The sequence below is a fragment of the Felis catus genome, chromosome X, assembly GCF_018350175.1.
Source record: "Felis catus isolate Fca126 chromosome X, F.catus_Fca126_mat1.0, whole genome shotgun sequence".
NCBI lineage: Eukaryota > Metazoa > Chordata > Mammalia > Carnivora > Felidae > Felis > Felis catus.
In genome coordinates this window covers 2,410,285-2,435,117 of record NC_058386.1, presented here as the reverse complement: position 1 = coordinate 2,435,117, position 24,833 = coordinate 2,410,285, and the positions used below count along the sequence as shown (strand labels likewise).

The 24,833-nt window shown below is 43.8% G+C and overlaps 1 long non-coding RNA gene across 4 annotated transcripts in view; it reads left to right on the top strand.

The window, feature by feature from the left end:
* Positions 1-23,181, top strand: part of LOC123383337 — a 275,231-nt gene extending 252,050 nt beyond the window's left edge. Inside the window, exons 14-15 of one of the 4 annotated variants that reach the window (XR_006592927.1) lie at positions 10,249-10,350; positions 10,841-11,902. This is a non-coding gene — a long non-coding RNA (uncharacterized LOC123383337). The other 3 variants (XR_006592928.1, XR_006592930.1, XR_006592929.1) reach the window with 3 other exon arrangements.
* The last annotated feature ends 1,652 nt before the right edge of the window (positions 23,182-24,833 follow it).

Sequence of the window (24,833 nt, the reverse complement as noted above, 5' to 3'; positions counted from 1 at the left end):
GGGAGACACAGAATCGGAAACAGGCTCCAGGCTCTGAGCCATCAGCCCAGAGCCCGACGCGGGGCTCGAACTCACGGACCGCGAGATCGTGACCTGGCCGAAGTCGGACGCTTAACCGACTGCGCCACCCAGGCGCCCCTACATAAGCATTTTCTAATGTATAGGAGATTGTATAAAATAGATATTTTGATTAATACTTGAATAAAATGATCAAATCACTAAAACAATACAATTAAAGTACTATTAATGGTCAAGAAAGTATTAAAATTAATTTCAAGATTAAATAATTGATATCATTCAGTAAGTAATAAATGCGGTGCCCGGGTGGCTCAGTCAGTTAAGCATCTGACTCGACTCCAGCTCAGCTCATAATCTCATGGCTTCATGGGTTTGAGTCCCACATCAGGCTCTGTGCAGACAGTACAAAGCCCACTTGGGATTCTCTCTCTCTCTCCTTGTGTCTCTGCCCCTCACTCACTCACACTGCTTCTGTCTCTCAAAAAAAAAGAAAAGAAAACTTAAATAGGTATAAATAAATGATATTACATAATTAAAATGAATTATACTGATTGAAATATTATTGAGTATTTAAATCAACCAGACACGTATTCCTGCCTTTTCGGTCACTCGGTACAAAGAAAAGCAGTAAATGTGGTCGAGAGATCTCTAAATAACCAAATAGACACTTTCCCTCCTGAGTGAAAAGCTCCCTCCAGTGACAGTTTTGTATGTTTTTTATGAAAAGTAAACAGGACGTCCCTGTAATTCTGTACCCCGTGTGTTCAGAGCACCCCACCTGTCTGGTGTCTCTACGTAAGTGCCGGTCATGATCTGTCAGGAACAGATATTTGGGGGAGTTTCCTAATATGGGAGGAAACCACAAGGAAGCATCTAAGGGATACCCAATGTCTGTCCCGCAGACAGTGGCTTATGTTGTAGGAGGGACAGCAGAGAGATACAGAAATATATTCTATTTTTTCTTTTTATTTTTTTATTCTTTTATTTTATTTAAAAAAATTTTTAATGTTTATTTATTTTTGAGAGACAGAGACACAGCATAAGCAGGGGAGGGGCAGAGAGAGAGAGAGAGACAGACACAGAATCCAAAGCAGGCTCCAGGCTCCCAGCTGTGAGCCCAGAGTCCAACGCGGGGCTCGAACCCACAAGCTGTGACATCATGAGCTGAACTGAAGTCGGACGCTTAACCGACTGAGCCATCCAGGCACCCGTATTTTTTTCCTTTAAAATTTTTTTTTTAGTATCTATTCATGTTTTAATTTATATCCAAGATCGTTAGCACACAGTGGTCCAATTTCAGGAGTAGATTCCAGTGATTCATCCCCTACGTATAACACCCAGGGCTCATCCCAGCAAGTAGAAATGTATTTCAAACCACAGTAACCAGTGCTGTTTGTGGGCATGCCCGTCAAGCGCCCCATATTATCTCATTTAAATTCTCTGCAGGCTCCGAGGAGAGGGGGAATGTGATCCCAAAATGCTCAGCCGTGAAGAGACAGAGCTGAGATGGGGAATCCTGCCCTCCCCTGTCCCTTCCGTAGACCTTATTGTGGAAGTCACATCCAAGGTGAGGGAGCTGTGGAGACCTGGTACAATTTACACAGAAGGCATATGGAAAACACACATCTGAGGATCCCGGGTGAACTCACGTGTCCAGCAGACACACAAGGGGGACACCCGTAGGAGGCTCTGTTCCCCTTACGACACACGTCCACTCTTTTTTTCTTTCTTTTTTTGTTTTAGTTTTAAGTACTGATTCCCTTTTTCGTTTTTAGTGTATTCAATAGGACTGAAATATTACTTTGAGTAAAATTTTCAATATTTTTGAAAAGATGGGTTGTCTACTCTAAACTCAAGAAAGCCTGCCTACAACTGCTACTCCCTGAGGTGTTTTCAAAGCTCCTGAGAATTTAAAGAACACAGTATTTCTGTAATTTGGGACCTAGTAGAAACATTGGACAGCTCATGGCAAGATTTCTAGTAATTGTGCACAGGTAATAAACAAAACACTGTATAAATTGCCCTCCCGCCATGTCCCCAGTTCATCTTTACGGTGATAAAGAAAACATAGTTAAGAGCAGAGCCTTGAATTTTACCGTCCTGGCTCAAACTCTGCCTCTTCCCCTTACTAGCTGGGCTGGAGAATCCCAAGCAGGTTCCATGGTGTTAGAGCAGAGTCCGACGCAGGGCTCGAACTCACGAACCCTGAGACCATGACCTCAGCCAAAATCAAGAAGCAGATGCTTAACGGACTGAGCCACCCAAGCACACTGTGTATCCATTTTTCATGATGTCCTCTCCTTTAGCTTAAAGTGACCCTCAGTTAACTGACGGACCTCAGGCTCTAGAGCCGTGTCCGTAGAACATCATCTCCCACCGCCCAAATCAACACCTACAATGTTCCAAAGGGGTCACCACTCATCCTGTCTCCCAGGGTATCCTGACCGGAACCCGTTCATCAACTGACCGATGGCACTTGCACGGTGATCCCCCACCCCGTCCCATCTCATGGACAACTGGTTGCATTTACCTCATTTGCAGAGCCCCATGCTGTTCATGCAAACCCTACATCCTTGAAGCTTCCCCATCATCATGGGCTTAAGTCTCCTGTTCCCTCCCTGTGGGTCTCGGACGTATCAGTTATAGCAATTTCTCTCTCTGGCCCAGAACCAAAGTGTTGCTTGCCCTGAATAAAGATCTCATAACTCCGTTACCTATGAAAGCCAGCATCGTAGACACAGGACGCACTCTGCAGCCCATCGATTCGTGCTATTATTTACTGACTTTGTCTAGAAAAGCTCAAATTCAATAGGCAGCTGGAAGAGGGCCGTGTTTACAGGAAGAGGCTGAGTGCTGTGATGCCAACCCCACTCTCCGCGTCCCTGTGCCCCAGGCAGGGTCTGCTTTCCAGGGATACGTTCCCTACTCTGAGCAAGATTGGGGAATCAGGGTATGCTGAAGACTGCAGGCGAGCAAATGTGCCCCAGATTCCAGGGCTCCACGCAGATCTGAAAGTGGGGGTCAGGTGTACCCACATAACACCGCGTGCTCCCCAAGATCCCTCTCAGGAAGGAAGCCGGGTGTCCCAAGGCTGCTGGAGATCCTGTCTGTGTCCTCCCTGCCTTGTCCCCAGCCCTGCCCATCAGTCTGCTTGAAAGACCATCTTTCCCAAAAGGTCCATTTAGTTTTCTTGCAAAGTATCATAGGTTCCAAGCTCATTGAATTTGGAATATATATTTTTTTAATTTTTTAATGTTTATTTTTGAGAGAGAGACACAGTGTGAGTGGGGAGGGAGCAGAGAGAGAGAGGGAGACACAGAATCCCAAGCAGGTTCCAAGCTCTGAGCTGTCAGCACAGAGCCCGATGTGGGGCTCAAACTCACGAGCCGTGAGATCATGACCTGAGCCGAAGTTGGACAGACACTTAACTGACTGAGCCACCCAGGCGCCCCTAGAATCTATTTTTTATTGCGTTTTTCTACTTTTCCCAATTTCTTTATGAAGGGAAGGAAAAATAAGATAAAAACAGAGAGGGAGGCAAACCGTAAGAGACTCTTAAATATGGGAAACTAACTGAGGGTTGCTGAGGGGAGGGGGGATGGGCTAGATGGGTGATGGGCATTAAGGAGGGCACTTCTTGGGGTCTTTCGAGGTGCCTGGGTCAGTCATTCGGTTAAGCGTCCGACTTTGGCTCAGGTTACGATCTCATGGTTTATGAGTTCAAACCCCATGTCTGACTCTGTGCTGACAGCTCAGAGCCTAGAGCCTGCTTCCAATTCTATGCCTCCCTCTCTCTGCCCCTTCCCTGCTCTCTCTCTCTCCCTCAGAAGTAAATAAGCATTAAAAAAGAAAAAGAAAATTCATAGCCCTATGTAATGATACAAATTGATAGATCCTACATTTCCACCCATATTTGACCCACAGCGTCTGTCAATCTCTCTCTCTCTCTCTCTCTCTCTCTCTCTCTCTCTCACACACACACACACACACACACACACACACACCTCTTAGAAATGCAGTCTTTGCCCCATACACAGATCACGGTTAATACATAGCTCGGTTGTGTATGATGGAAGGTTAACCATACGTTTACGTTGATAAAGCTGGTCCCGTCTTCCAAGACTTCCATATCGTGTAAAACCTACCCTAATTGTGGATTCTCGCCAGGAAATACGATTTTGATCCATAAAACGTTGACTTGGCTATCTTGTTTCTATGCCCGCTTCCCAATGAGATTGCCTATGCAATTAGTTCATGAAGAAAGTGCCTACGAAAACATCGCCAAGCAGGGCAATAACGTGATCCAATTTGTAGTCATTAACTGTCCGGAAATACGGAATCCTCCAACCTCCTGGGCTCTCTGAGGCTCTTGCGAAGCCATTTCCAGATAGAATCCATCAATCGTAGCAATTCGATGATATCTAAAATCTCATTTTAAATGACAACCACGTAATAAGAAAGATGATGGCCACAGGAAACGATAATGGATGCAACATACTGACAAAGTACGAAATCCGTGTGGATTCCCGGAATTTGATACAGAGAGTTGTGCCTGAGAGAGTGGAGGCCGGAAGAGTTATTTTGTAACAATCTGACTGTGAATTTTACTTAAAAATTTTTCTTAATGTTTATTTACTTTTGAGATAAAGAGCATGAGGTGGAGAGGGGCAGAGAGAGAGAGAGAGGGAGACACAGAATCTGAAGCAGGCTCCGGGCTCTTAACTGTCAGCACAGAGCCCGACGTGGGGCTCGACCTCATGAACCTGAGATCATGACCCAAGCCGAAGTCGGACGCTCAACCAACTGAGCCACCCAGGTGGCCCTGAGTTCTACTTGTTTTAATGGCAAGAATCTTTATTACAGAGCGAGTACATTGATTACATTTACCAGAAATTCTCTGCAAAACCTTCGGGATAGTCGTGTGGGACCAAAGTCTGGGGTCTGGTTGTCCGTTCCACGTTCCATATCCCTGCAGAGATTTTTTGCAAATGTCTAACCTTATCATTTCTATTTATGCCCTTTTGTCTTCACCCGCTGGCCTGGGCCTCTGGGAGGTTAATTGCAGATTCTGAAGTCTCTCCCTGGAGAGGATCAGGACGCAGAGCAAAACTGGAACAGGCAACTTTCTGTATATGTTGCAATTCCGAAAATAGGATGACGCAAAGGTCAAATTGTTCCCATTCCCAGGTGAAAAAATATGTTAGTGTAACACCTTTGGAAGCGCGAACTAGGTATCTTATGTTTCAACATAAAAGCACCTTGAACCCCAAGTGGTAGCTTTAATGGACACATATCGAGCTAATGTTGCACTATATTTCACCCGTGGTAGATGGAATCAACACTTTCACCCCCCACCATTCAGCCCCTGGCCACCATGAATCTGATATCTGTGTCCGTGGGTTTGCCTGTTGGGGACACGATCACACATGACACGTCCTCTGGGTAGGCAGCTCACACTTTGCTTTTCCATGCATCCCTGGACGGGTGTCTGCGTGGTTTCCACATGTCGGCACGAGCAGGGGAGGGGCAGAGAAACAAAGAGAGAATCCCAAGGAGGCTCTGAGCTGTCAGCACAGAACTGAGTCCGGGCTCGAACTCACGAACCGTGAGATCACGACCTGAGCCGAAATCAATAGCTAGATGCTTACCCCCATCCACGTGCCCTGAATTTTATTTTTTTTAATGGCCAGAAACAAATAAGACACATCCATTTCTAAAAAAAAAGCCATTCTTTTCCAGAAGAAAACCAAGCAACCCAGGGACTTGCATCACAAGAGAAAAACTGGAATCAGACACCTCAGGGGCCATGATAAAAAGCCATAAGCAGATGATTGCCACGTATCTAGTAATCCTGCTGGAACGACGGCCCCTTTTAGTTTTACTTGACATTAGCTTTGTGTATATGACTTACAATATTTTATATATAAATGCAATTCCTTTCCACTTAACAGTTATTTCACTGTTAGCCCATTTCTTTTTTTTTTTAATGTTGATTTATTTGGGTGTGTATCACTTATAGTTATTTCACTGTTAGATGTGAATTCCTTTTTCTATGCCAGTACTGACCTCAGCCCCTTTCTACTGTTTTTAACTTTTTTAACGTCTCTTTATTTTTGACAGAGACAGAATGAGCGGCGGGGAGGGGGCACGGAGAGAGAGAGAATCCCAAGGAGGCTCCACACTGTCAGCCCAAAGCCCAACGTGGGGCTTGAACTCCCAAACCTCGAGATCGTGACCTGAGCTGAAGTCGGACACTCAACCGACTGAGCCCCCCCAGGCGCCCCCCAGCCCATTCCTAATTTTCAACTCTGGTTGAGTGACTTTGCATCCCTCCTGGCCACAGGGACAAACTGTTAAAAATATCGACGACAGACTTTTGCCCACGTAGGAGACCCTGTGTTTCTCTTATGTTGAGAACATGTAATTTTCTTGCCTCATAATTGGTGGCATTTACTGATACATATTTTCTGAGATTGGTTAGGAATATGCTGAGATCCCGTTGCTTTAACAAGTATTTAACGAGTATTTCCCCTTTTCTGTCTTCATGGCTGTAACAGCAAGCTGACCACCCTTTATCTTTTTTGCTCTCTCTCTCTCTTTTTTTAGCTGTGTTCGTATCAATTTATGCCGGAAGTCTGCCTTTGCCTCTCCCTTTCCAATTAAGAAATGTTTATCACAGGTTAAAGTTGAGGAGGACTCTTGATTTCCGCTCGGCTGATGATCTCACGGTCTGTGAGTTCGAGCCCCGCGTCGGGCTCTGGGCTGACAGCTTGGAGCCGGGAGCCTGCTTGGGATTCTGTGTCTCCCTCTCTCTCTGCCCCTCCCCTGCTCTATTTCTCTCTCTCCCTCTTTCTAAAAAATAAACATGCTTTAAAAGCATTAAAATGCCTCCTGAGGGATACCAGGCTTGCCCAGTGGGTAGAGCATGTGACTCTTGATTTCAGGGCCATGAGTTTGAGCCCCACTTTGGGTATAGGGATTACTTAAAAATAAAATCTCAAGGAAAAAAATGAAATAAAAATAAAATGCAAAAGAAAGAGAGAAAGAAGGAAAGAAAGAAGAAAAGAGAGAGTGTGAGACAGAGAAAGAGAGAAGGAATAGGAAAGAAATGCCTCTGGCTACAAAAGTCTTCAGTTAATATAGAGGAACAATGAAAATAGCATGGTAATTATCAATATTTTACTTAATGATTCCTTCCAAAATGGGTTCTACCCTCTCAGGTATCGGACAGGATGGGAAATATAAATGTTTTCCAAGTAAAGTACATTTCTTATCAATATTCAACTGAAAGAGTATATCCTACACCATCATGTATAATGCACAAGCAGCTTTGTTAAATATTTAATAGGTTTGGAGTGCCTGGGTGGCTCAGTCGGTTGAGCATCTGCCTCTTGGTTTCGGCTCAGGCCATGATCTCATGGTTCATGGGGTCGAGCCCCACGTCAGGCTCTGTGCTGACTGTGCGAAGCCTGCTTGGGATACTCTCTCTCCCTCTCTCTGCCCCTCCCTGCCCCTCTCTGTGTCAAAATAAATAAATAAACATTGAAAAAAATATTTAATAGACTATCCAAGCAGGAATAATGACTACACTATATATATATATATATATATATATATTACCTAGATATTAAACATATACTTTCTATGTATATTATACAAATTATTCTGTGTGTACTATACATATTATAGATAGTAGTGTATTCGTATATAATAGTATAATATAAAATAATTACATAATATATGATATATACTATAACATAATTATTATCTATCACACTATTATACATGTACCATATCAGATACATACACTAACAATTCTTTAAGCACTTGCTAAATGTCAAAATAGTACATAAAGTACTTTATATATACTGTATATATATATACTGTATATACACTACATGTATATCACATATATATAGTAACAATTCTTTAAGTACTTGCTAAATGTAAACAGCATGTAAAGTACTGTACTTTATATACATTGTATATACACTCTATGTATCAGATACACATACTAACAATTGTTTACGCACTTGCTAAGTGTAAAAATAGCACATAAAGTATTGTAACATATATACACTGTATATACTATATGTACGCTCTGTATATTCACTATATATATATATATATATATACACATCAGATGTATATATAAACTAACAATTCTTTCAATCATTTGCTAAATCAATGTCAGCCAGCCTCATTCTCCCCATCTTCCTGTGGCAGTGATGTTTCTACGTCTGGTTTATAGAAAATATGCCATCTTTTAAAACATTCTTGACAGCTATCAGAGCTTTTTAGGAGAACACTTAAAAATCACAGAAATATTTCAGTGGTGTTCCGTCTTCTCTGTTCTCGTTAGTAACTGTGTAGAGAGAGGATCCATATATCCCATGGCAGACTTTAACCTCAAGGTCAGCCCAAGACCTCTGCAGATCTATGGAAAATGTCACGCTTTCAGGAGACCAATTGGGTTCAGAAAAGTTCAGCCATAGCTAAATAGAAACTATATGGCTCACTACAGTTTAAATTAGACACAGAAATGGGGCTGAAGTGTTTTCTGCACATCGGAGCTGTTTAAACCTCGCAAAGTAGTTGCAGATCATGGATCTGATGAGGGATTTATGTCCAGAACATATAAAGAACTCTCACATCTCAGTAATAAAAACACATATAACCCCATTAAAAATTTGGGGGGGGAGGGAGGAAAGCGACACAAAAACCCTAGTCTATGCAGAGTACAATCTATGCAAAACCTCTTTTATGTTTCTCTTTGCATTCATTTTTATTCAGTGAATGGCACTGGTAGTGGAATCCATTTTTAAATTTAAGGCACAAACATACAAGACCCTTTATTAGAGAAATTTTGCATACCGGTGAATATGGTCAAGGTTTGCCTCTGTAGGTGAAATATCAGCGGTTCAAGAATTGTACTGGAAAGTGTCTTGTATTAGTTTCCTGGGGTGCCATGACTCAATACGATGGAGTATGCAGCTTAAAGAACCCACATTGGTTTCCCATGGTTTGGGGGCCTGGGAGTGTGAGACCCAGGAGGGGCGGAGGCTGGTTCTTGGTGAGGCCTCTCTCATTGGCGTGTAGAGGTCGTCTTGTCCCTGTGTCCTCACGTGGTCATCCCTGTGTGCGTGTCTGTGTCCTGATCTCCTCTTCTTAAAAGGACCCCAGTCTTACGGGATCAGGGGCCATCCTGATGACCGCATTTTACCTTAATCCCCTTTTAAAATGACCCCACCTGCAAATATAGACACATCCTGAGGTCTCAGAGGTTAGGACTTTCACACATGAATTGGGGGCAAGACTTGCCTCCATCCGCAATGTTCGAGTAGTCATATTCTATCACTGGAGCTCCCGTCGGTGCAAATTTTTAGAAATAAGAGATTGAGAGGCAGACGTGAACACATACACTAAATATAACAAGTCTCCCGTTCAAGAAAACTACTCCATGTTTCTAAGAAAGGCTTCCTTGTAACTACAAACATCAGGCGTTTGTAATGTATCTCCATAAATCCTTCTTTCCCATCCTTCCGTGCCGACTCCTAGACTCTGGTTACATTCCCAACGACGTGGCGAATCAGGGTGTCTGAGACTTATGTCAGAGAACGCACAATCGACATCATGTCAGTGCTCCCCATCCGTGCCGTGTAAATGCCTTCCTTGCACCAGCTCCGTAGGAAGAGGACCCTACAGGCATCCACACGCGCCTGTTCTCTACAGGGACCGTGTCCGGCTGGTGGTATTTGCTCCTGAGGCTCTGCCAGGGAAACCCACCAGCATGTCTCCTCTGTGCCCAGACCAACAACCCCGTCCTTGAGTGGCATCCCCGGGAAAGCTGGTCTGTCCCCTAAGGGCCCACTGCTTGTCACGACAGGTGTGATGCTGCTATTGCACACGTGTTGTTACAGGCTTTTCTGCTGCAGATCTGAGCTCATCACCCACAGCCCCTACCTGTGGCTCTCCCTGTGGACCCGCCTTCCCCTGTGTGCCATGTGGCTGCGATTTCAACTCTGACGGTCGGGGAATCGATGCCTTGGACGTGCCTCCACTTACTGACAGACATTTAAGTGGCTCAGACGAAGGACACTGAAAAAACATAGCGAGACGATGCTGTCTCGGGCTTTCAAAGGCGTTCGGGATGTTTGTTTTCCAAAAAAGGTCACTTGACAGATTAGGGGGGAAAATGCAGTATTTAAGAGAGAAAACTTGCCATTTTAGTGACTGCTGCGCCTTGAAAAACAAACAGACCGACAAAGCTGGCCTCAAGTTTCCAACTTGTTACAGAAGAACGATAAGAATAGCATAAAATGGAGAACTGAGGTATTTCAAATTAATTTAGATATTATTTAAGAATATATATATGTACATTTAGGAATGTAGATGTATATATGTATGTTATATATTCTATTATATAAATATTTATATAACCTATTATATAGAGTTATATAGATTTATAGATTATATAAGTTATAAATTATATGTAAAAAGATTTATAGATTATATAAATATATTTTTATATCTGTATTTACATAAATATGTAATTATATGAAATACATTTACTACATGCTTATACATATTATTATACTATATAGCTATACATAGCACATATTTTTATATATATATATACTTCTCATTGCTTCTGAAATATATATGTATTTTTTAATAAAATGAGAAGTTAACTCTTTAAGGAAAAACAATGCAAAATATAGCGCATTAAACTAAATATCTGAGGTCGAAATTCCCCTTTTATGAAATCATGCACTTAATATAAAGAGTACTTTTTAAAAAATGCTTATTTATTTTTGATCAGCACACAGCCCTCTTCGGATCCTGCGTTCGCCTCTCTCTCTGCGGCCGCAGGGCTCGAAGTCAAGAACCGCGAGATCATGACCTGACTCACGGTCAGGTGCTTAACGGAGCGAGCCACCCAGGCACCCCAAGGAGTGCTTTCAACTACACCATAGTAATAAGGTCAATATTGGGGAAAACAAAGAAAATCACAGTGTATTCCCTTTGCTTTCACAAACCTTATTCTGGGGCCAAAAGGCCAAAGAACCTGACACTCGTGATTGCATCTGGCACAATTTTCTGCAAAGTTCTGGAATGTTCCTCCTCTGCTCTCGCAAGGGCGAAAACACAGATCTTACAACACTGCCGACTTTCGAAGGAACACGAAAGCCAAGACTTGGCTTCTCCTGCCATTCCGTGGAGGTGACGATAGGGAAGAATCCATAAACTTCAACAGTAACATAAACGAGCTGGGCCAAGTAAATGAACCCATCAGAAGGATGCTCCAGTGTCACACAGTGCACATTCTGGAAAACTCTGGGCCAGTAGAGTTACCATCGTCCTCAGACACAGGTCTGAAAGATGCCAGGTCTATGCTATAGCCGCGTGGCTTGGAAATCGGTGCAGGTACCTTTGGGTTTTATGTTTCCTCACAGGGTCTGTGGGGAGCCATGTAGGGTACCATGTACGCCTCCCTCCTTCCTCCTAGATGACCATCTTCCACGATGGGTCTGGGCACAAGGCTGTGCACTGAAACACCTCCTCAACCTCTTTTGCTTCCAGACACGGCCCCGACACTCATTTCTGGCCAGTTACATGTAGGAGACATGCTGGAGTTCAAATTCAGGTCCTTCCCAAAGCAACGTACTTACCTTCTAACTCTCCCTCTCTGGCCCATGGCATCACTTTCAACCAGGAAACAGGACAGCCCGTTCCCACATCCCTTTACAACAGTGTTATGGACTAAATTATGGTCTCCTGGTGGGGGAAAAAAGATACTTTAAAGACCTATTTTTAGGGGCACCTGGGGGGATCAGTCGGTTAAGCGTCCAACTTCAGCTCAAGTCACGATCTCATGGTTCGTGGGTTCGGGGCCTGTGTCGGGCTCTGTGCTGATGCCTCAGAGCCCGGAGCCTGCTCTGGATTCTGTGTCTCCCCCTCTCTCTGCTCCTCCCTTGCTCGTATCCTGCCTCCTTCTGTCTCACAAATAAATAAACAAACAAATAAACGACCTATTTTTAAAGATGTATTTTTTTGCCCTTTATTCTGTAAATGGATTGAGTCACATTCATATATTTTCTGATGACCAACCATTCTTGAATTCCTAGGATAGCCACAATTTGGTTATGGTGGACAACTAAGAAAATAGGTACACCTCCAAAATGAACACCATGATTTTATCCACCAACAGCACTCCTGAGAATGGATCTAACAAAACCAGCGGACCAGATTTAGAGTCCCCACGTACACATGTGCTTGTTTTCGCCTTATTTTTAGCAAGATTTAAATAAAAGCAAAGAAGGGAAAGAAAGCCAGTTAAATGTGCCACAACAGGGAATAATTAACCAAATCATAGTGCAATCATCCAAGGAAATAAATAACATGAATTTAAATTTAAATGGATGCGTCATGCATTCTGTATGCCTCCACTATAGAATTCACTCCAGATAGTAATTTGTGATGATATTTGCCTTTGCATATGTAATGTTTACATTCGTGAATAATTAAAGTGTTATTAAAAATAGTGGAAATGAATTTTAATGTATTTTAAAAACTCCCTTTCCCTTCTTCCCAGCCTTTAAAGATAATGCGTACATAAATAATAAACGTGCTATTTGGAGCATTACTCCAATCGATGCAGACGTAGAAGAAAGTGCTATTGTCTGCTAGGTGAAGAAAAAGAAGGAACATCTAGTAACCATTAAAAAGATGCAAATACAGGGACACCTGGGTGGCTCAGTCGGTTAAGCATCCGACTTCAGCTCAGGTCATGATGTAGCAGTTCATGGGTTCAAGCCCAGCACTGGGCTCTGTGCTGACAGCTCGGAGCCTGAACCCTGCTTTGGATTCTGTGTCTCCCTCTCTCTCTGCCCCTCGCCTGCTCATGATCTGTCGCTTGGTCGAAAATAAGCAAACATTAAAAAATATAAAAAATTTTTGAAAGATGCAAATATAACAAAATGTCAACAGCAGGCAAAGAACAGAAGAAAGGAAGGAAGGAAGGAAGAAAAAAATGAGAGGTTGTCATTCCCAGGTCGCCCCAAATCTTTTGCCTTACAATTTTCGTGCATTGTATCTATTCAGCCACATCAATGTTCTGCCTGAGCGCAAACGTCCAAAGCTGATAATTTGTTTGACCTTTGTTTAAAAATAAATTGTTTGCCTATCACAAGATAACAGGGATATGCAGGAAAATAATGAGCCAGACCGTCATCTTGCCAAGGTAGAAAGAAATTGGATGACCAGTGAGCCTTGAGAGATCAGGATGCTTTTCCTGTGACATTCTTTTAGCTCATAACAAACTATTTAATGCTGTCTGCTCTCTGGGAAGAAAAAAAAAAGACTTCAGTGCTTGTAAGACTTCAGTATCGCCTGAAATCTGGTTCACTGACTTTCTTAACTCCCTCACGTCCAGCATATGCCAAATCCACCAGCAGCATTGGGTTTCTTATGAAACTGAAATGCAGCCAGGATTGGGTTTTAAGGCAGCACCCCATCTTAAATACAGCATTTGATGTCTTTGTCTCCTGAAACCCTACAAAGAACTCTGCCCAAGCGTACTTCTGACTACTTTCTTCTTTTTAAAAAAAAAAATGTTTTTAATGTTCATTTATTCTTGAGAAAGAGAGAGAGACAGAGAGTGAGCAGGGGAGGGGTAGAGAGAGAGGGAGACACAGAATCCGAAGCAGGCTCCAGGCTCTGAGCCGTCGGCACACCTTTGTAACAGCCTACAAGGCCGGTTCACACATGGGGAAGGCTGTGCGATGCACGCCCATTCCTGAGACACCCCTAGTGATTTCCACCTCCACGTCCGGCCCCTCACCTCTTCAGCACCCACACGGGGACATCTCCTCCTGCACAGTCACCTTCCACCTAACCCTCACTGTCCATCCACCCCTTAACACATCCACACTCCAGCCCTGCCCTCCATGGATGTCCATACTCCATCAATCCCCTTAACACACATCTACGTTCCAGCCCTCCCCTCCATGGATGCCCATACTCCATCCATCCCCTTAACATACGTCCACACTCCAGTCCTGCCCTCCATGAGTGTCCATACTCCATCTCCTTAACACACGTCCACATTCCAGTCATGCCCTCCATGGATGCCCATACTCCATCCATCGCCTTACACATCCACACTCCAGTCCTGCCCTCCATGAATGTCCATACTCCATCCATCCCCTTAGCACACATCCACGCTCCAGTCCTGTCCTCCATGGGTGCCCATACTCCCATCAATTCCCTACAGCAGCCACATGATCACCAGTGAGAACAGTAATGTGGTCGAGTGTGTGGCTCATTGAACAAGACACCGGCCATGGAAGTCGATGTAGACAATGTCTTTGAAGCAGAGATTTCCAGGGTCCCAGGTACCCAGAATGGGATCTAAAATGAAGTGCAGGTCTTTGATCTTTTGGTGTCCTTGCAGGGAGAAATCGGGACGGTGGATGATCAGAACTGGGTCCTGGGAAGTAGGACCCAGGACAGAAGCCTCTAGCCTCCGTGCTCATGGGGTTATTTTCCAGGTTTACCAGATAGCCCATCCGGCACACAGCACCCCATCTCTGGTTTTCTATCCTGGCACTCCGCAGAGAAGTGCCCACAACTGGGAACCACTTGCAAATACCCCAGAAGGAACGATCTACTTCTAATCTGCCTGCTGCCCCATGACCGCAGGATGGACTTGTATTCGGCAGGTGGGGTAGGTGCGGACAGACTGCCTGAGCTGTAGGTATTCTACCCACCCCCAGGGAGGGCACCACCCTCATTTCTGAATGCCAGGTGCACCCTGGTGGTCAGCCTTGCCAGACTCCCTTGGGCTTGGAGAGCAGAGAATTGCAGCCAGCTCATCGCCTGGCCGGTGGGCTGAGGAAATCCCCCCTCGAATGTCATCCTTGGGTGGGCCGCCCCCTCGCCCTGGGGTCCCCATGCTCTAGGTCACCTTCATGATCAGCACAAGCTGCCGTGCCTACTCCTGGAGAGATTAGCTTGGATTTCTGCGTGAGTCGCTGAGGCGGGCACTTGGAACGTGTTCAGGTTTCTCTGAACGTGTTCTAAACCACTGGCTGCTTTCGGAACGGCTCTTTTCTGCGTTGAGTATTTCCCCTTATCTTCTCCGTGAACAGTAGCGTCCACCTGGGTTGTCACTCTGTTTTCATTTCTGCAGCCGTCCCTGTGTTCCTCTTTCCATTGTATGCGGTTTTAGAAAAGACAGTGTTTCCTTGACTTCCCTCCTTGCCGCTCTCATAAACAAACTCTGGCATTTGGGGTCTGTTGAGAGTGAAGAAGCCCTTATCTCTGCTCCCTTACAAAAAGCTTTGGGACGCTTCGCTTCGTGTGCGGAAGGCTGGTTTTGTTTATCTCTTCCGAGGCACAACTGAGGTCTCCGTAAGCGTTCCTTTCTGTTGCCCCTCACCCTTAATTCCTGCCCTGCTGGTGAGTGGTCAAGCGCCCGCGGGGAGGGATCATGTCGAACCATTTCTCTTTCAACACTAACACATGGCTGTGCCCCAACCAGTGCGGCTCCCTGCGGAAGCCCGGATATTCGAGCCCTCTACTAGCCCTCTGTAGATTCCCCCCATCCCCCTTGTTTCCTGCGCATTCCCCCCCTCTTACCTCTTTCATTATTATTATTCTTTGACACATTTCTCCGACCACCTTTCCTGCACAATGTGCATGTAGAGCCTCCTCGCATTAGGACGCCTTTCGTGAAATCAGTAGAAACGTGTGTTCATTTACCTTAGATTCTCCCTTCTCGCACCACAGGAGGAGTGCCTTAAGCCAATTGCCTTCATTTATACATGTTTATGAATCCAATAACAACAGAGTTATACTGTTTTTTTTAATTTTTTAATGCTTTATTTTTGAAGCAGAAAGTCACAGAGCATGAGCAGGGGAGGGGCAGAGAGAGAGGGAGACACAGAAGCTGAAACAGGCTCCAGGCTCTGAGCTGTCAGCACAGAGCCCGACGCGGAGCTCGAACTCACAGACCGTGAGATCATGACCTGAGCCGAAGTCGGATGCCCAACCGACTGAGCCACCCAGGCGCTGCCAGAGTCATACTTTAAGAAGAACTATTGCACGGGGCCGTTGGGTGGCTCTGTCCGTTAACAGTCCCAGTTTTGATTTCAGCTCAGCTCAGGTCATGGTCTCACGGTTTGTGAGAGCGAGCCTCAAGTCAGGCTCTGCACAGTGTGGGGCCTTCTTGGGATTCTTTCCCTCCCTCTCTCTCTCTCTGCCCCTTCCTCTACTCACACTTTCTTGCTCTCAAAAAAAAAAAAAATTAAAAACATAAAAAAAAAAAGAACTATTAGACAAGTCACTAGAGATTTATATGTCCTTGTTCTGCTTGGCCCCACGATTAATTTTAAAAATTAATTTAATTTTAGGGCTCCTGGGTGACACAGTCGGTCCGACTTCAGCCAGGTCACGATCTCGCGGTCCATGGGTTTGAGCCCCACGTCGGGCTCTGGGCTGATGGCTCGGAGCCTGGAGCCTGTTTCCGATTCTGTGTCTCCCTCTCTCTCTGCCCCTCCCCCGTTCATGCTCTGTCTCTCTCTGTCCCAAAAATAAAAAAAAAATAAAAAAATAAAAACGTTGAAAAAAATTAAAAAAAAATTAATTTAATTTTAAATGGTGCTCACATGGTAGTATCTTTCTGAATATCCAAGAAGGTAGACAACCAAGTCATAAGATTGCACAGAAAGGATCAAGCCAGAGGAAATGGTTAACCACACCTTAAGACATTTCTTACCAAATTATTTTTGAACCCAGAAAGAAACCTTGCCTCAGCTCCCCAAGGTTAAACAAACACCCAAGACCCAACGGTCAACTCAACAGTCAACCCAATATCTAATGGTCCTTCATGCTTCTATTCATGTTGGTCACTTCCACCCCTAAGTGCCCACCTCACATTCATCTCCTAAATGGGCTAAATGCTGAGCTTATCCTACCAACACCCCATGCCAAGTTGCAGGGGAAATAGAAAACAGAGGTATTTAGTACCAGTAGTAGATGCCTCTTTGTGGCCAACTCTGTCTTTCAGCAAGTGGACCCCAAGTGGTCCTCCTTGAAATTCCTCTCACTGGCAAGCTTACTTTGCTCCTTGAGGACAGCCCCCCACACCATTTTAAGTACCTGAAAGCCACCAACGGGCCACAAGTCTACGGCTGTCTGCCTCTGGACTCATCAGTGAACCAGCAGAGGATCCGCTGTGGATCAAATGGTCATGGGGACTCCTCGTGAGGCTGCTAGGTGTAGATTTGGGAAGGATAGGCAGTGCGGCAGAATGAGGAACACACACGGTTCCTTCACATTTAGGTCCTGCGTCCACCCTCAGAAACTGTGGACGCTCAGTCCCAATTACTCTCCTTCCGCAAAATGACCCACACCAACTTCGTGATTGTGCGGACGGGCAGTTCTTGATGGGGGCCTGGGTTGCATGGTCATTAAGCTCCACGTGAGCCTCTCTTTCTGTCTTCTGGGGCGCAAAAAGCCATCCTGAAGCTGGTTTGCACTGGGACGCTTCCTTCACAACCTTGAGTCTTTCACTCTTGTCCCCCTGTAGACACTCCTAGTGTGTTCTGATTCAGCAAAATCTACTGGTGCTATCAATGCCAAGTAACATGGCTTCTCACACTGCCTCCTCGGCCTGCTAAAAATTCCTTTCCTTAATGCGAGTCTCTGTCAAAGCAGTGAAGTGCTTCAGATAACTCAGTGGATGCAGTAGGAATGTTATACTCAAGTGAAATGCATGTTATCTCAAAAACCCAAAGTGGGAGTGCAAATGGGGCACCTCTTCTAGCAACTTAGATCAAATGCCCTGGCAAGTCTCAGCCAGCAGACCATACAAAAATGTTACCCGAGCAGCCAATCCCTTAATTTTGTGTGTGTGTGATATTCATTTGCTGCCCTTGGTTAACATTTCTCTCCAAGGCTCTCAAAGCAATTGCTTCTTCTTGCTCTACAGGTCCTATCACCATGATAGAATCAAGACTGTGTGCGAGGAATATGTCTGACTCCTAAGATAGGACAGGGATCAAATATCCTTCCAATAAAGATAGCTTTGGGTGGGGGGGGGGGGCAAGTCTGTGCAATACATGGCATATCTTACTAGGTCCTGCTTCTTGAACTATCCGCCTCCAACACTTGAGCTGTGATGATTAGGAAAGTGACACAAAAGAATTTCCCGTATCCATAGATGCTTCCTAGATTTCAGGGTTGACATAAGCCACTTGTGGAACAGCAAAGAAATTAGCAACACCGTATGAGCAAGCTCACCACGATCCAGGAAATCTCCACACAACCTGCCAGTCCTCAGCCAAGCCCAAGAGGCTCATTGAATTGGCATTGGTTTAGTTTGCTAGGGCCGCCATACCACAATACCACACACAGGGTAGCTTAAACAACAGCCATTGGTTTTTCGCAGTGGTGGAGGCTGGGAGTCTGAGATTCAGGCGGATGCAAGGCTGGTTCCTCCTGAGGCCTCTTTCCTTGGCATGTAGACCCCGTCTTTTCCCTGTGTCCTACAAGGTCATCGCTCTGTGCATGTCTGTGTCCTAATCTCTTCTTCTTATAAGGACCTCACTCCTATGGGATCAGGGCCCACCTGTATAACATCATTTTACCATAATCACCTCTTCAGAGACCCGTCTCCCAATTCATTTCCATTCAGACGTCCTGTGGGTTAGGGCTTCAACATGTTCGTTTTGAGTAGACAAAATTCAGCTCATAACAAGTATACATTAAGAACCACTACCCCTACCTATTGCAAGACTGTAAAGACAGCACGGATCTCCATCATTTTCTAGGGACCTCTTGTTGGTTGGGTTTACCATTTTGGTAAGAAGGAGAAACCTGACAGGTCCTGCCATTATAATCCGGACTTGAAGGTAAAAAGCCAATGTTCAGGTCCCTGCCAGTTATCAAGCATATCAAGTCCAAATATACATTCAGAAACAGGGGAAATAGTGACACGCTGGCTTGGACCTACTTTGCCCAAGGTGAGGTGGATTTGTAGCACAACTCCATTTAATGGAACCCCCTTCTCCGAAAAGTCCCCATTCTCAGTTACAAGAGAATCATTCTGAGCCAAGGAGGATATGTGCGAAGTCAGAGCCAGTGGCCCATGAATCTTGAAAAGTCTGATGTTTTTAGTTCTTCATGTAAAGTTACTTTTGTAAATGCTTTTGACTCCCTTTGGGAACCCTTACATGTACTCACAGGGCCCTTTTTGGATGACTCCCAGTCTGGAAATAATGTAGGTCTGGGTACAGTTGAGGCAGCATGTTCCAGAAGAGAACTACCCACTCGTCGTAATTATTTTTCCCCCCAACATTGGACCCTAACATGTGCAGTGTCTCTATTTGGTCCCCAGGGATGTTGTGATGGATTAGGGTCATCAAAGATCTCTGTGAGTGAAACCTACTGGCTCCCACACTGGTCCTCGATGTCTACTCCTCAAACTCCCATGGACGGGGCAGCTTAAGCAAGAGATATTCCTTTCTCCCAGTCTTGGAGGCTGGAGTTGGAGATCTTGGCATGGGCAGAGCTGTCTTCTCTCTGCTTGACATGGAGTCCGGGCCACCCTCCCGCTGTTGTGTCACATGGCCTTTCCTTGCACACCAATCCTATTGAATTAGAACCCTACAGTCATGACCTCACTGAGCTTTAATTACCTCATCAAAGCCCTATCTCCAAATCTAGTCACATTGAGAAGTGAGGGCTTCAAGATATAAATTTGGGGAGAACACAGTCTAGTCCATAGCACTTTGCATACACATAACAGCACTTTTGACAAGGGCTAGGTTCGCTTATCAATATTCTTCTTGGTGGTCTTAAAAAGGGAGAGAATGTTGCACCCCCATAGAGAGCACAGACAGCTCACGCATGCCCAGAGTCTTCACATCTTCATATACCCCCTTTCACATCACACCAGCGACTTTCTGACATCTCACCTTACATAGTATTCAGTCAACACACCAAACAGTTCAAGGCACTCCCAGGTGCTCTTGTAGATGCAGCCATAGAAATAAAATTAAACTAATTTTTAATAATTTTCCTCTCTCTTTGACTAGTACATTCACAATCTCTCTCCATTTCCACACATATTCCCAGCAGATTTTGTGATTGAAAAAAAACAGCAAAATATTGCCTTCATTTGAGTGCATTCTTCTCTTCTGCCTGGATTCATTTAATACAAATGATCCCAGGGCCAGCTGGGATCTGACTTTCGGGATAGTCCTGGAGACCACGGGAAAGGAAAGGGGTGGGGCATAGAGAGAGATGACAGTCCCTTCGAAGGTAACGTCTCAGTTGAGGTGATGTGTCAGGTGAGGTAACAACTCATGTACGATAATACGTCAGGTGAGGTAATATCTCAGGTAAGATGATATGTCAGGTGAGGTGATATGTCAGGTGTGGTGACATCTCAGGTGAGAATGTTACAAGGTGTTCCAGCAACGTGGGCGCAGCCTCTGTCACCTATCCTGAGTATTTATGAGTGAGGGAATATCCTGAAATGTTCCCATTACAGTACCTAGAGTCTCACCTCCTCTCCATCAGCCTGACTAGACACGGAGGAAAGGTGCACATCAAGCTTTGTTGAAACCACAGTATCACATACCTCATCAATTTCACATATAGCAAGCCTGGATCCATAAAAAAAATTACAGCTTATTTTTAAGGTAAATAGGACAATCCTTTCTTTCCTGGTGACACCCTGAGCTGAGAAATAACATTTCAAATCAGAGTTTTTCTTTCTTTAAGGATCCATACATAGCATGGTAAGAAATATCTACCACACTAGGTTCTTACCGCCGGTGAGCCAATTAAACTGGCTTGTTGCGGCCGTATGTGGATTGCCAAACCACTGCCTTCACTGAGCCCTGGGCTGCGATTACTAATTGAAGTGCCTTCTACCATCGCATTCGAGCATCACTTCAAAGAAAAATAACCGACCAGAAATTCCCTTGCCTTGATGGTCTATTACTGCACCCACTTCAGTAACCTGTTGATGAGTGCGCGGCATTGACGATGGAACTCACTGAACGTACTCTACGTGAAAAAGATTTTGTAGTTTAAATTTGTGGGGTTTTTTGAGAGAGAGACAAGAGTCCAATTTCAAGCCATCCTTTGAAGTAAACATGGCCCTGACCAGTGGGACAACCCCCTTGCCAGCCTCAGAACCCCAGAACCACAACATTACAATGGATTCCCAGAGCATAGTGAGGTATCTGGTCTACCTCACACATGTAGAGGGATGCGGGTTCCTCAAAGGAGAAAAACGGGGACCTGGCTGGGGACCCACACGCGTTCGTGGGTGTCTGTCAGAACTAATACTTTAGTTACCAACCTGCAGAATTCTTGGAGGAAAATCAAGCACAGAACTTCAAAAGATACTGGAAAATGCAGCAGAAATTTGGGGTTTGCATCTGCTCTAGCCAAGGTTTATTTACTTGATGTTTATGCCTGCAGAAAGTTGGGTTGAGAAAATGTAATTAGATGTGGATATAATTATACATGGAGTTACATGTAATTACATCTACCATATTACATACACATGTATGTAATACATATATATGACATATATATAATCACATATGTGATATATATATAGTATCTATGTACTTGCATCTGTGCATAAATGTTGAATTAAATGAAGATAAGACTAGTGAGTTCATAGACAACTGTAGGCATGTGTATGCATATGCATGGACAAGCATATACATATATGTATAAACACCCATGTGTATATGTAAAAGGTGTATATACATATATATGTATATGCACACAGGTATATGCATGTATGTAGGCCTATATATTAATGGATATACACATACACATGTGCACACACATATCCATGTATATGCATGTATATATACATATACATCCATGCATATACATGGATGTGTACATGCATATAGATATGTGCATGTATTTGCACACACACATCCATGAATATGCATATATATACATATATATTCATGGATATGCATGTACCTATACATATGGATATGCACACATACATACATGTGTATGCATGTATATATGCATATATATTCATGTACTTGCATATACATATACATATGTATATGTGTGTGTATATATATATATGTTTTCATGGATATGCACCATAATAATATATACATAATACACACACAAATAATACATGTTATCATGTTCAAGAACTGCCATTGGGAAGTGACCAAGAAATCAGTGTTCAGAATTTATGAATAAACCTTTGACGTGAAAATTTTTAACTCGGTGATTACTCAGTGCTCCTTGGCATCGTGTCAAGGGCTTGCGTTTAGACCAATTTCCCATTTATGGCACTTATTTATGAAGGCAGACATGCACCAATGAGTTTCTAGAAATGGACTCTATTCAGTCTACTCTCAAAAATATACATTAATAAATAATGTTTTGATTAATAATCGGGACGTCCCTGCAAGAGTAACTTCAGTTACTAGGATCAAGAAAATCCTTGATCTATTCAACCTTAAGTGAATAGTAAGAGTGCCGATCGCTCCTGAATTTTTGCTGTTTTCATTGCTTATGTTCCTAGCCTCCCCTTAATCACATAAATCTTGGTGGGGAGGCGTTTTCTAGGACTCCTGTGTGTAACACAGCACATGCCACATCACATTTTAACCTGTTCCACCGACACCGTGTGAAAGCATTTTGTAGCGAGATCTGTGAAATGGAAGACGTATAACATTAGCAGTGCTTCTGATGAAATGCTTTTACTTTGAAGGATGGACTAATCCACTCAAATCGCATAAAAGCCAACACGATACGTAAAGTTCTCGGAGTGCAAACTTCAACGTCGCTATCTTACACCCAGTCTGACAGCAAGGTTTAAAAACCAGGAGGACTTGATGAATTCCAGTCGGGTCCTTTGTTAATGGACTACATCTAACGCAGCGGGTCCCGAGAGCTCGCGATCACTTTATATTCTGTTCAGCAGAAAGAAAAGAACATTCTGTATTCAGCATTACTCTTCCTGCAAATGTAATTGTGCCTCCAACATGTAAGTGAGGTTTCGGGCTTGTAAAATGTGGCGTGCATTAAAACTAGCATTTAGTGGAACTGGGTATGGTGTAGTTTCAATAAAAATACATGAATTTGTCTCAATTATCCTCCTCTCCCTCCCTTTCTTTGTCAGGCTATCTAGTTTTGTGTTTGGCTAAAGTCAAACACCATATTATGCAAAAATATAAAAACAGTAAAGGATTTACTTGTATAAATTTATAGATGTAATAGATGCCTTTTTGCAGGTAATTACCTTCTTTGTTAAAAGTTTATGTATTTTAAGAGAGAGAGTGTGGGGGCCAGCAGGGGAGAGACAGAGGGAGAGGAGGAGAGAGAGATTCCCAAGCAGCCTCCACACTGTATAGGGTCTGATGCGGGGCTCGAACCATGAGATCATGACCTGAGCTGAAATCGAGAGCCAAACTGTTAACCAATTGGGCCACCCAGGCGTCTTTGTTTTGCTTTAAAATTTTTTTTTAATGTTTATTTTTGAGAGAGGGAGAGAGACAGAGCTTGAGTGAGGGAGGGGGGCAGAGAGAGGAAGAAACAGAACTTGAAGCAGGCTCCAGACTCCAGGCTCTGAGCTGTTAACACGGAGCCCGACACGGGGCTCAAACTCACAAATTGTGACATTATGATAGACACTTAACTGACTGAGCCACCCAGGCGCCCCATGTTTTGTTTATATAATCGGGAAAAGTAGACAGATTTTTTGGATTATTTTTGCTTCCACGAAAATGTATATTATATAATTTATTTAATTTCCTATTTATTCAAATAGATAGCATGTGTATATACACATATCTACATACGTGACATATACGTATGCGTGTATGTTCACTTCTTCAAGGTGTATCGTATGATGCATGTGTATCTGTATATACATATAAATAAACATAGATGTTTGTATATCAATACGTTTATATATCTATAAAAATGTCATCTGTGATCACTGATTACAACTCGTAGAGAGCTCAGATGATGATTAGCATATTTTTTAGCCACAAAGTATTTGTCAATTAAGGTATGGGCATGTTCTTTTAAACATAATCCTATTGCACACTTAATAGACCACAGTATTATGTGAACGTAACTTATATATGCGTCGGAAAACCAAAAAAAAAAAAAAATTCACTTGACTCGCTTTACTGAGATATTAGCTTCATTGAAGTGGTCTGTAACAAAACCAGCAATATCTCTGAGGTATGCCTGTAAAAAATTCGCGACGTACACCATTTTGGGGTATTACAAAGGTTAGAGGCATCTTCCATTTTGCCCAGATATTTGGGGCACCTGTCATTGTATTTGTGGGAATATTTTTCTTAAATATGCACCATAAATCAAATATTCAAAAAATTAGGCATAGGGGCGCCTGGGTGGCACAGTCGGTTAAGCGTCCGACTTCAGCCAGGTCACGATCTCACGGTCTGTGAGTTCGAGCCCCGCGTCAGGCTCTGGGCTGATGGCTCAGAGCCTGGAGCCTGTTTCCGATTCTGTGTCTCCCTCTCTCTCTGCCCCTCCCCCATTCATGCTCTGTCTCTCTCTGTCCCAAAAATAAATAAACATTGAAAAAAATTAAAAAAAAATTAGGCATAGCACTCAGACTTTTGTGCTATGGGAGAAAATTGAAGTCCTTGACATTTAGCCAAAAATTACAATAATAGTAACTTTTCAACATCGTGGCCTCATCTTGCTTTGGCCATTCTGTCTCCTTTCTGTATTACTATCTCCTGACCCCGAAGTCATGCCTTAACCCG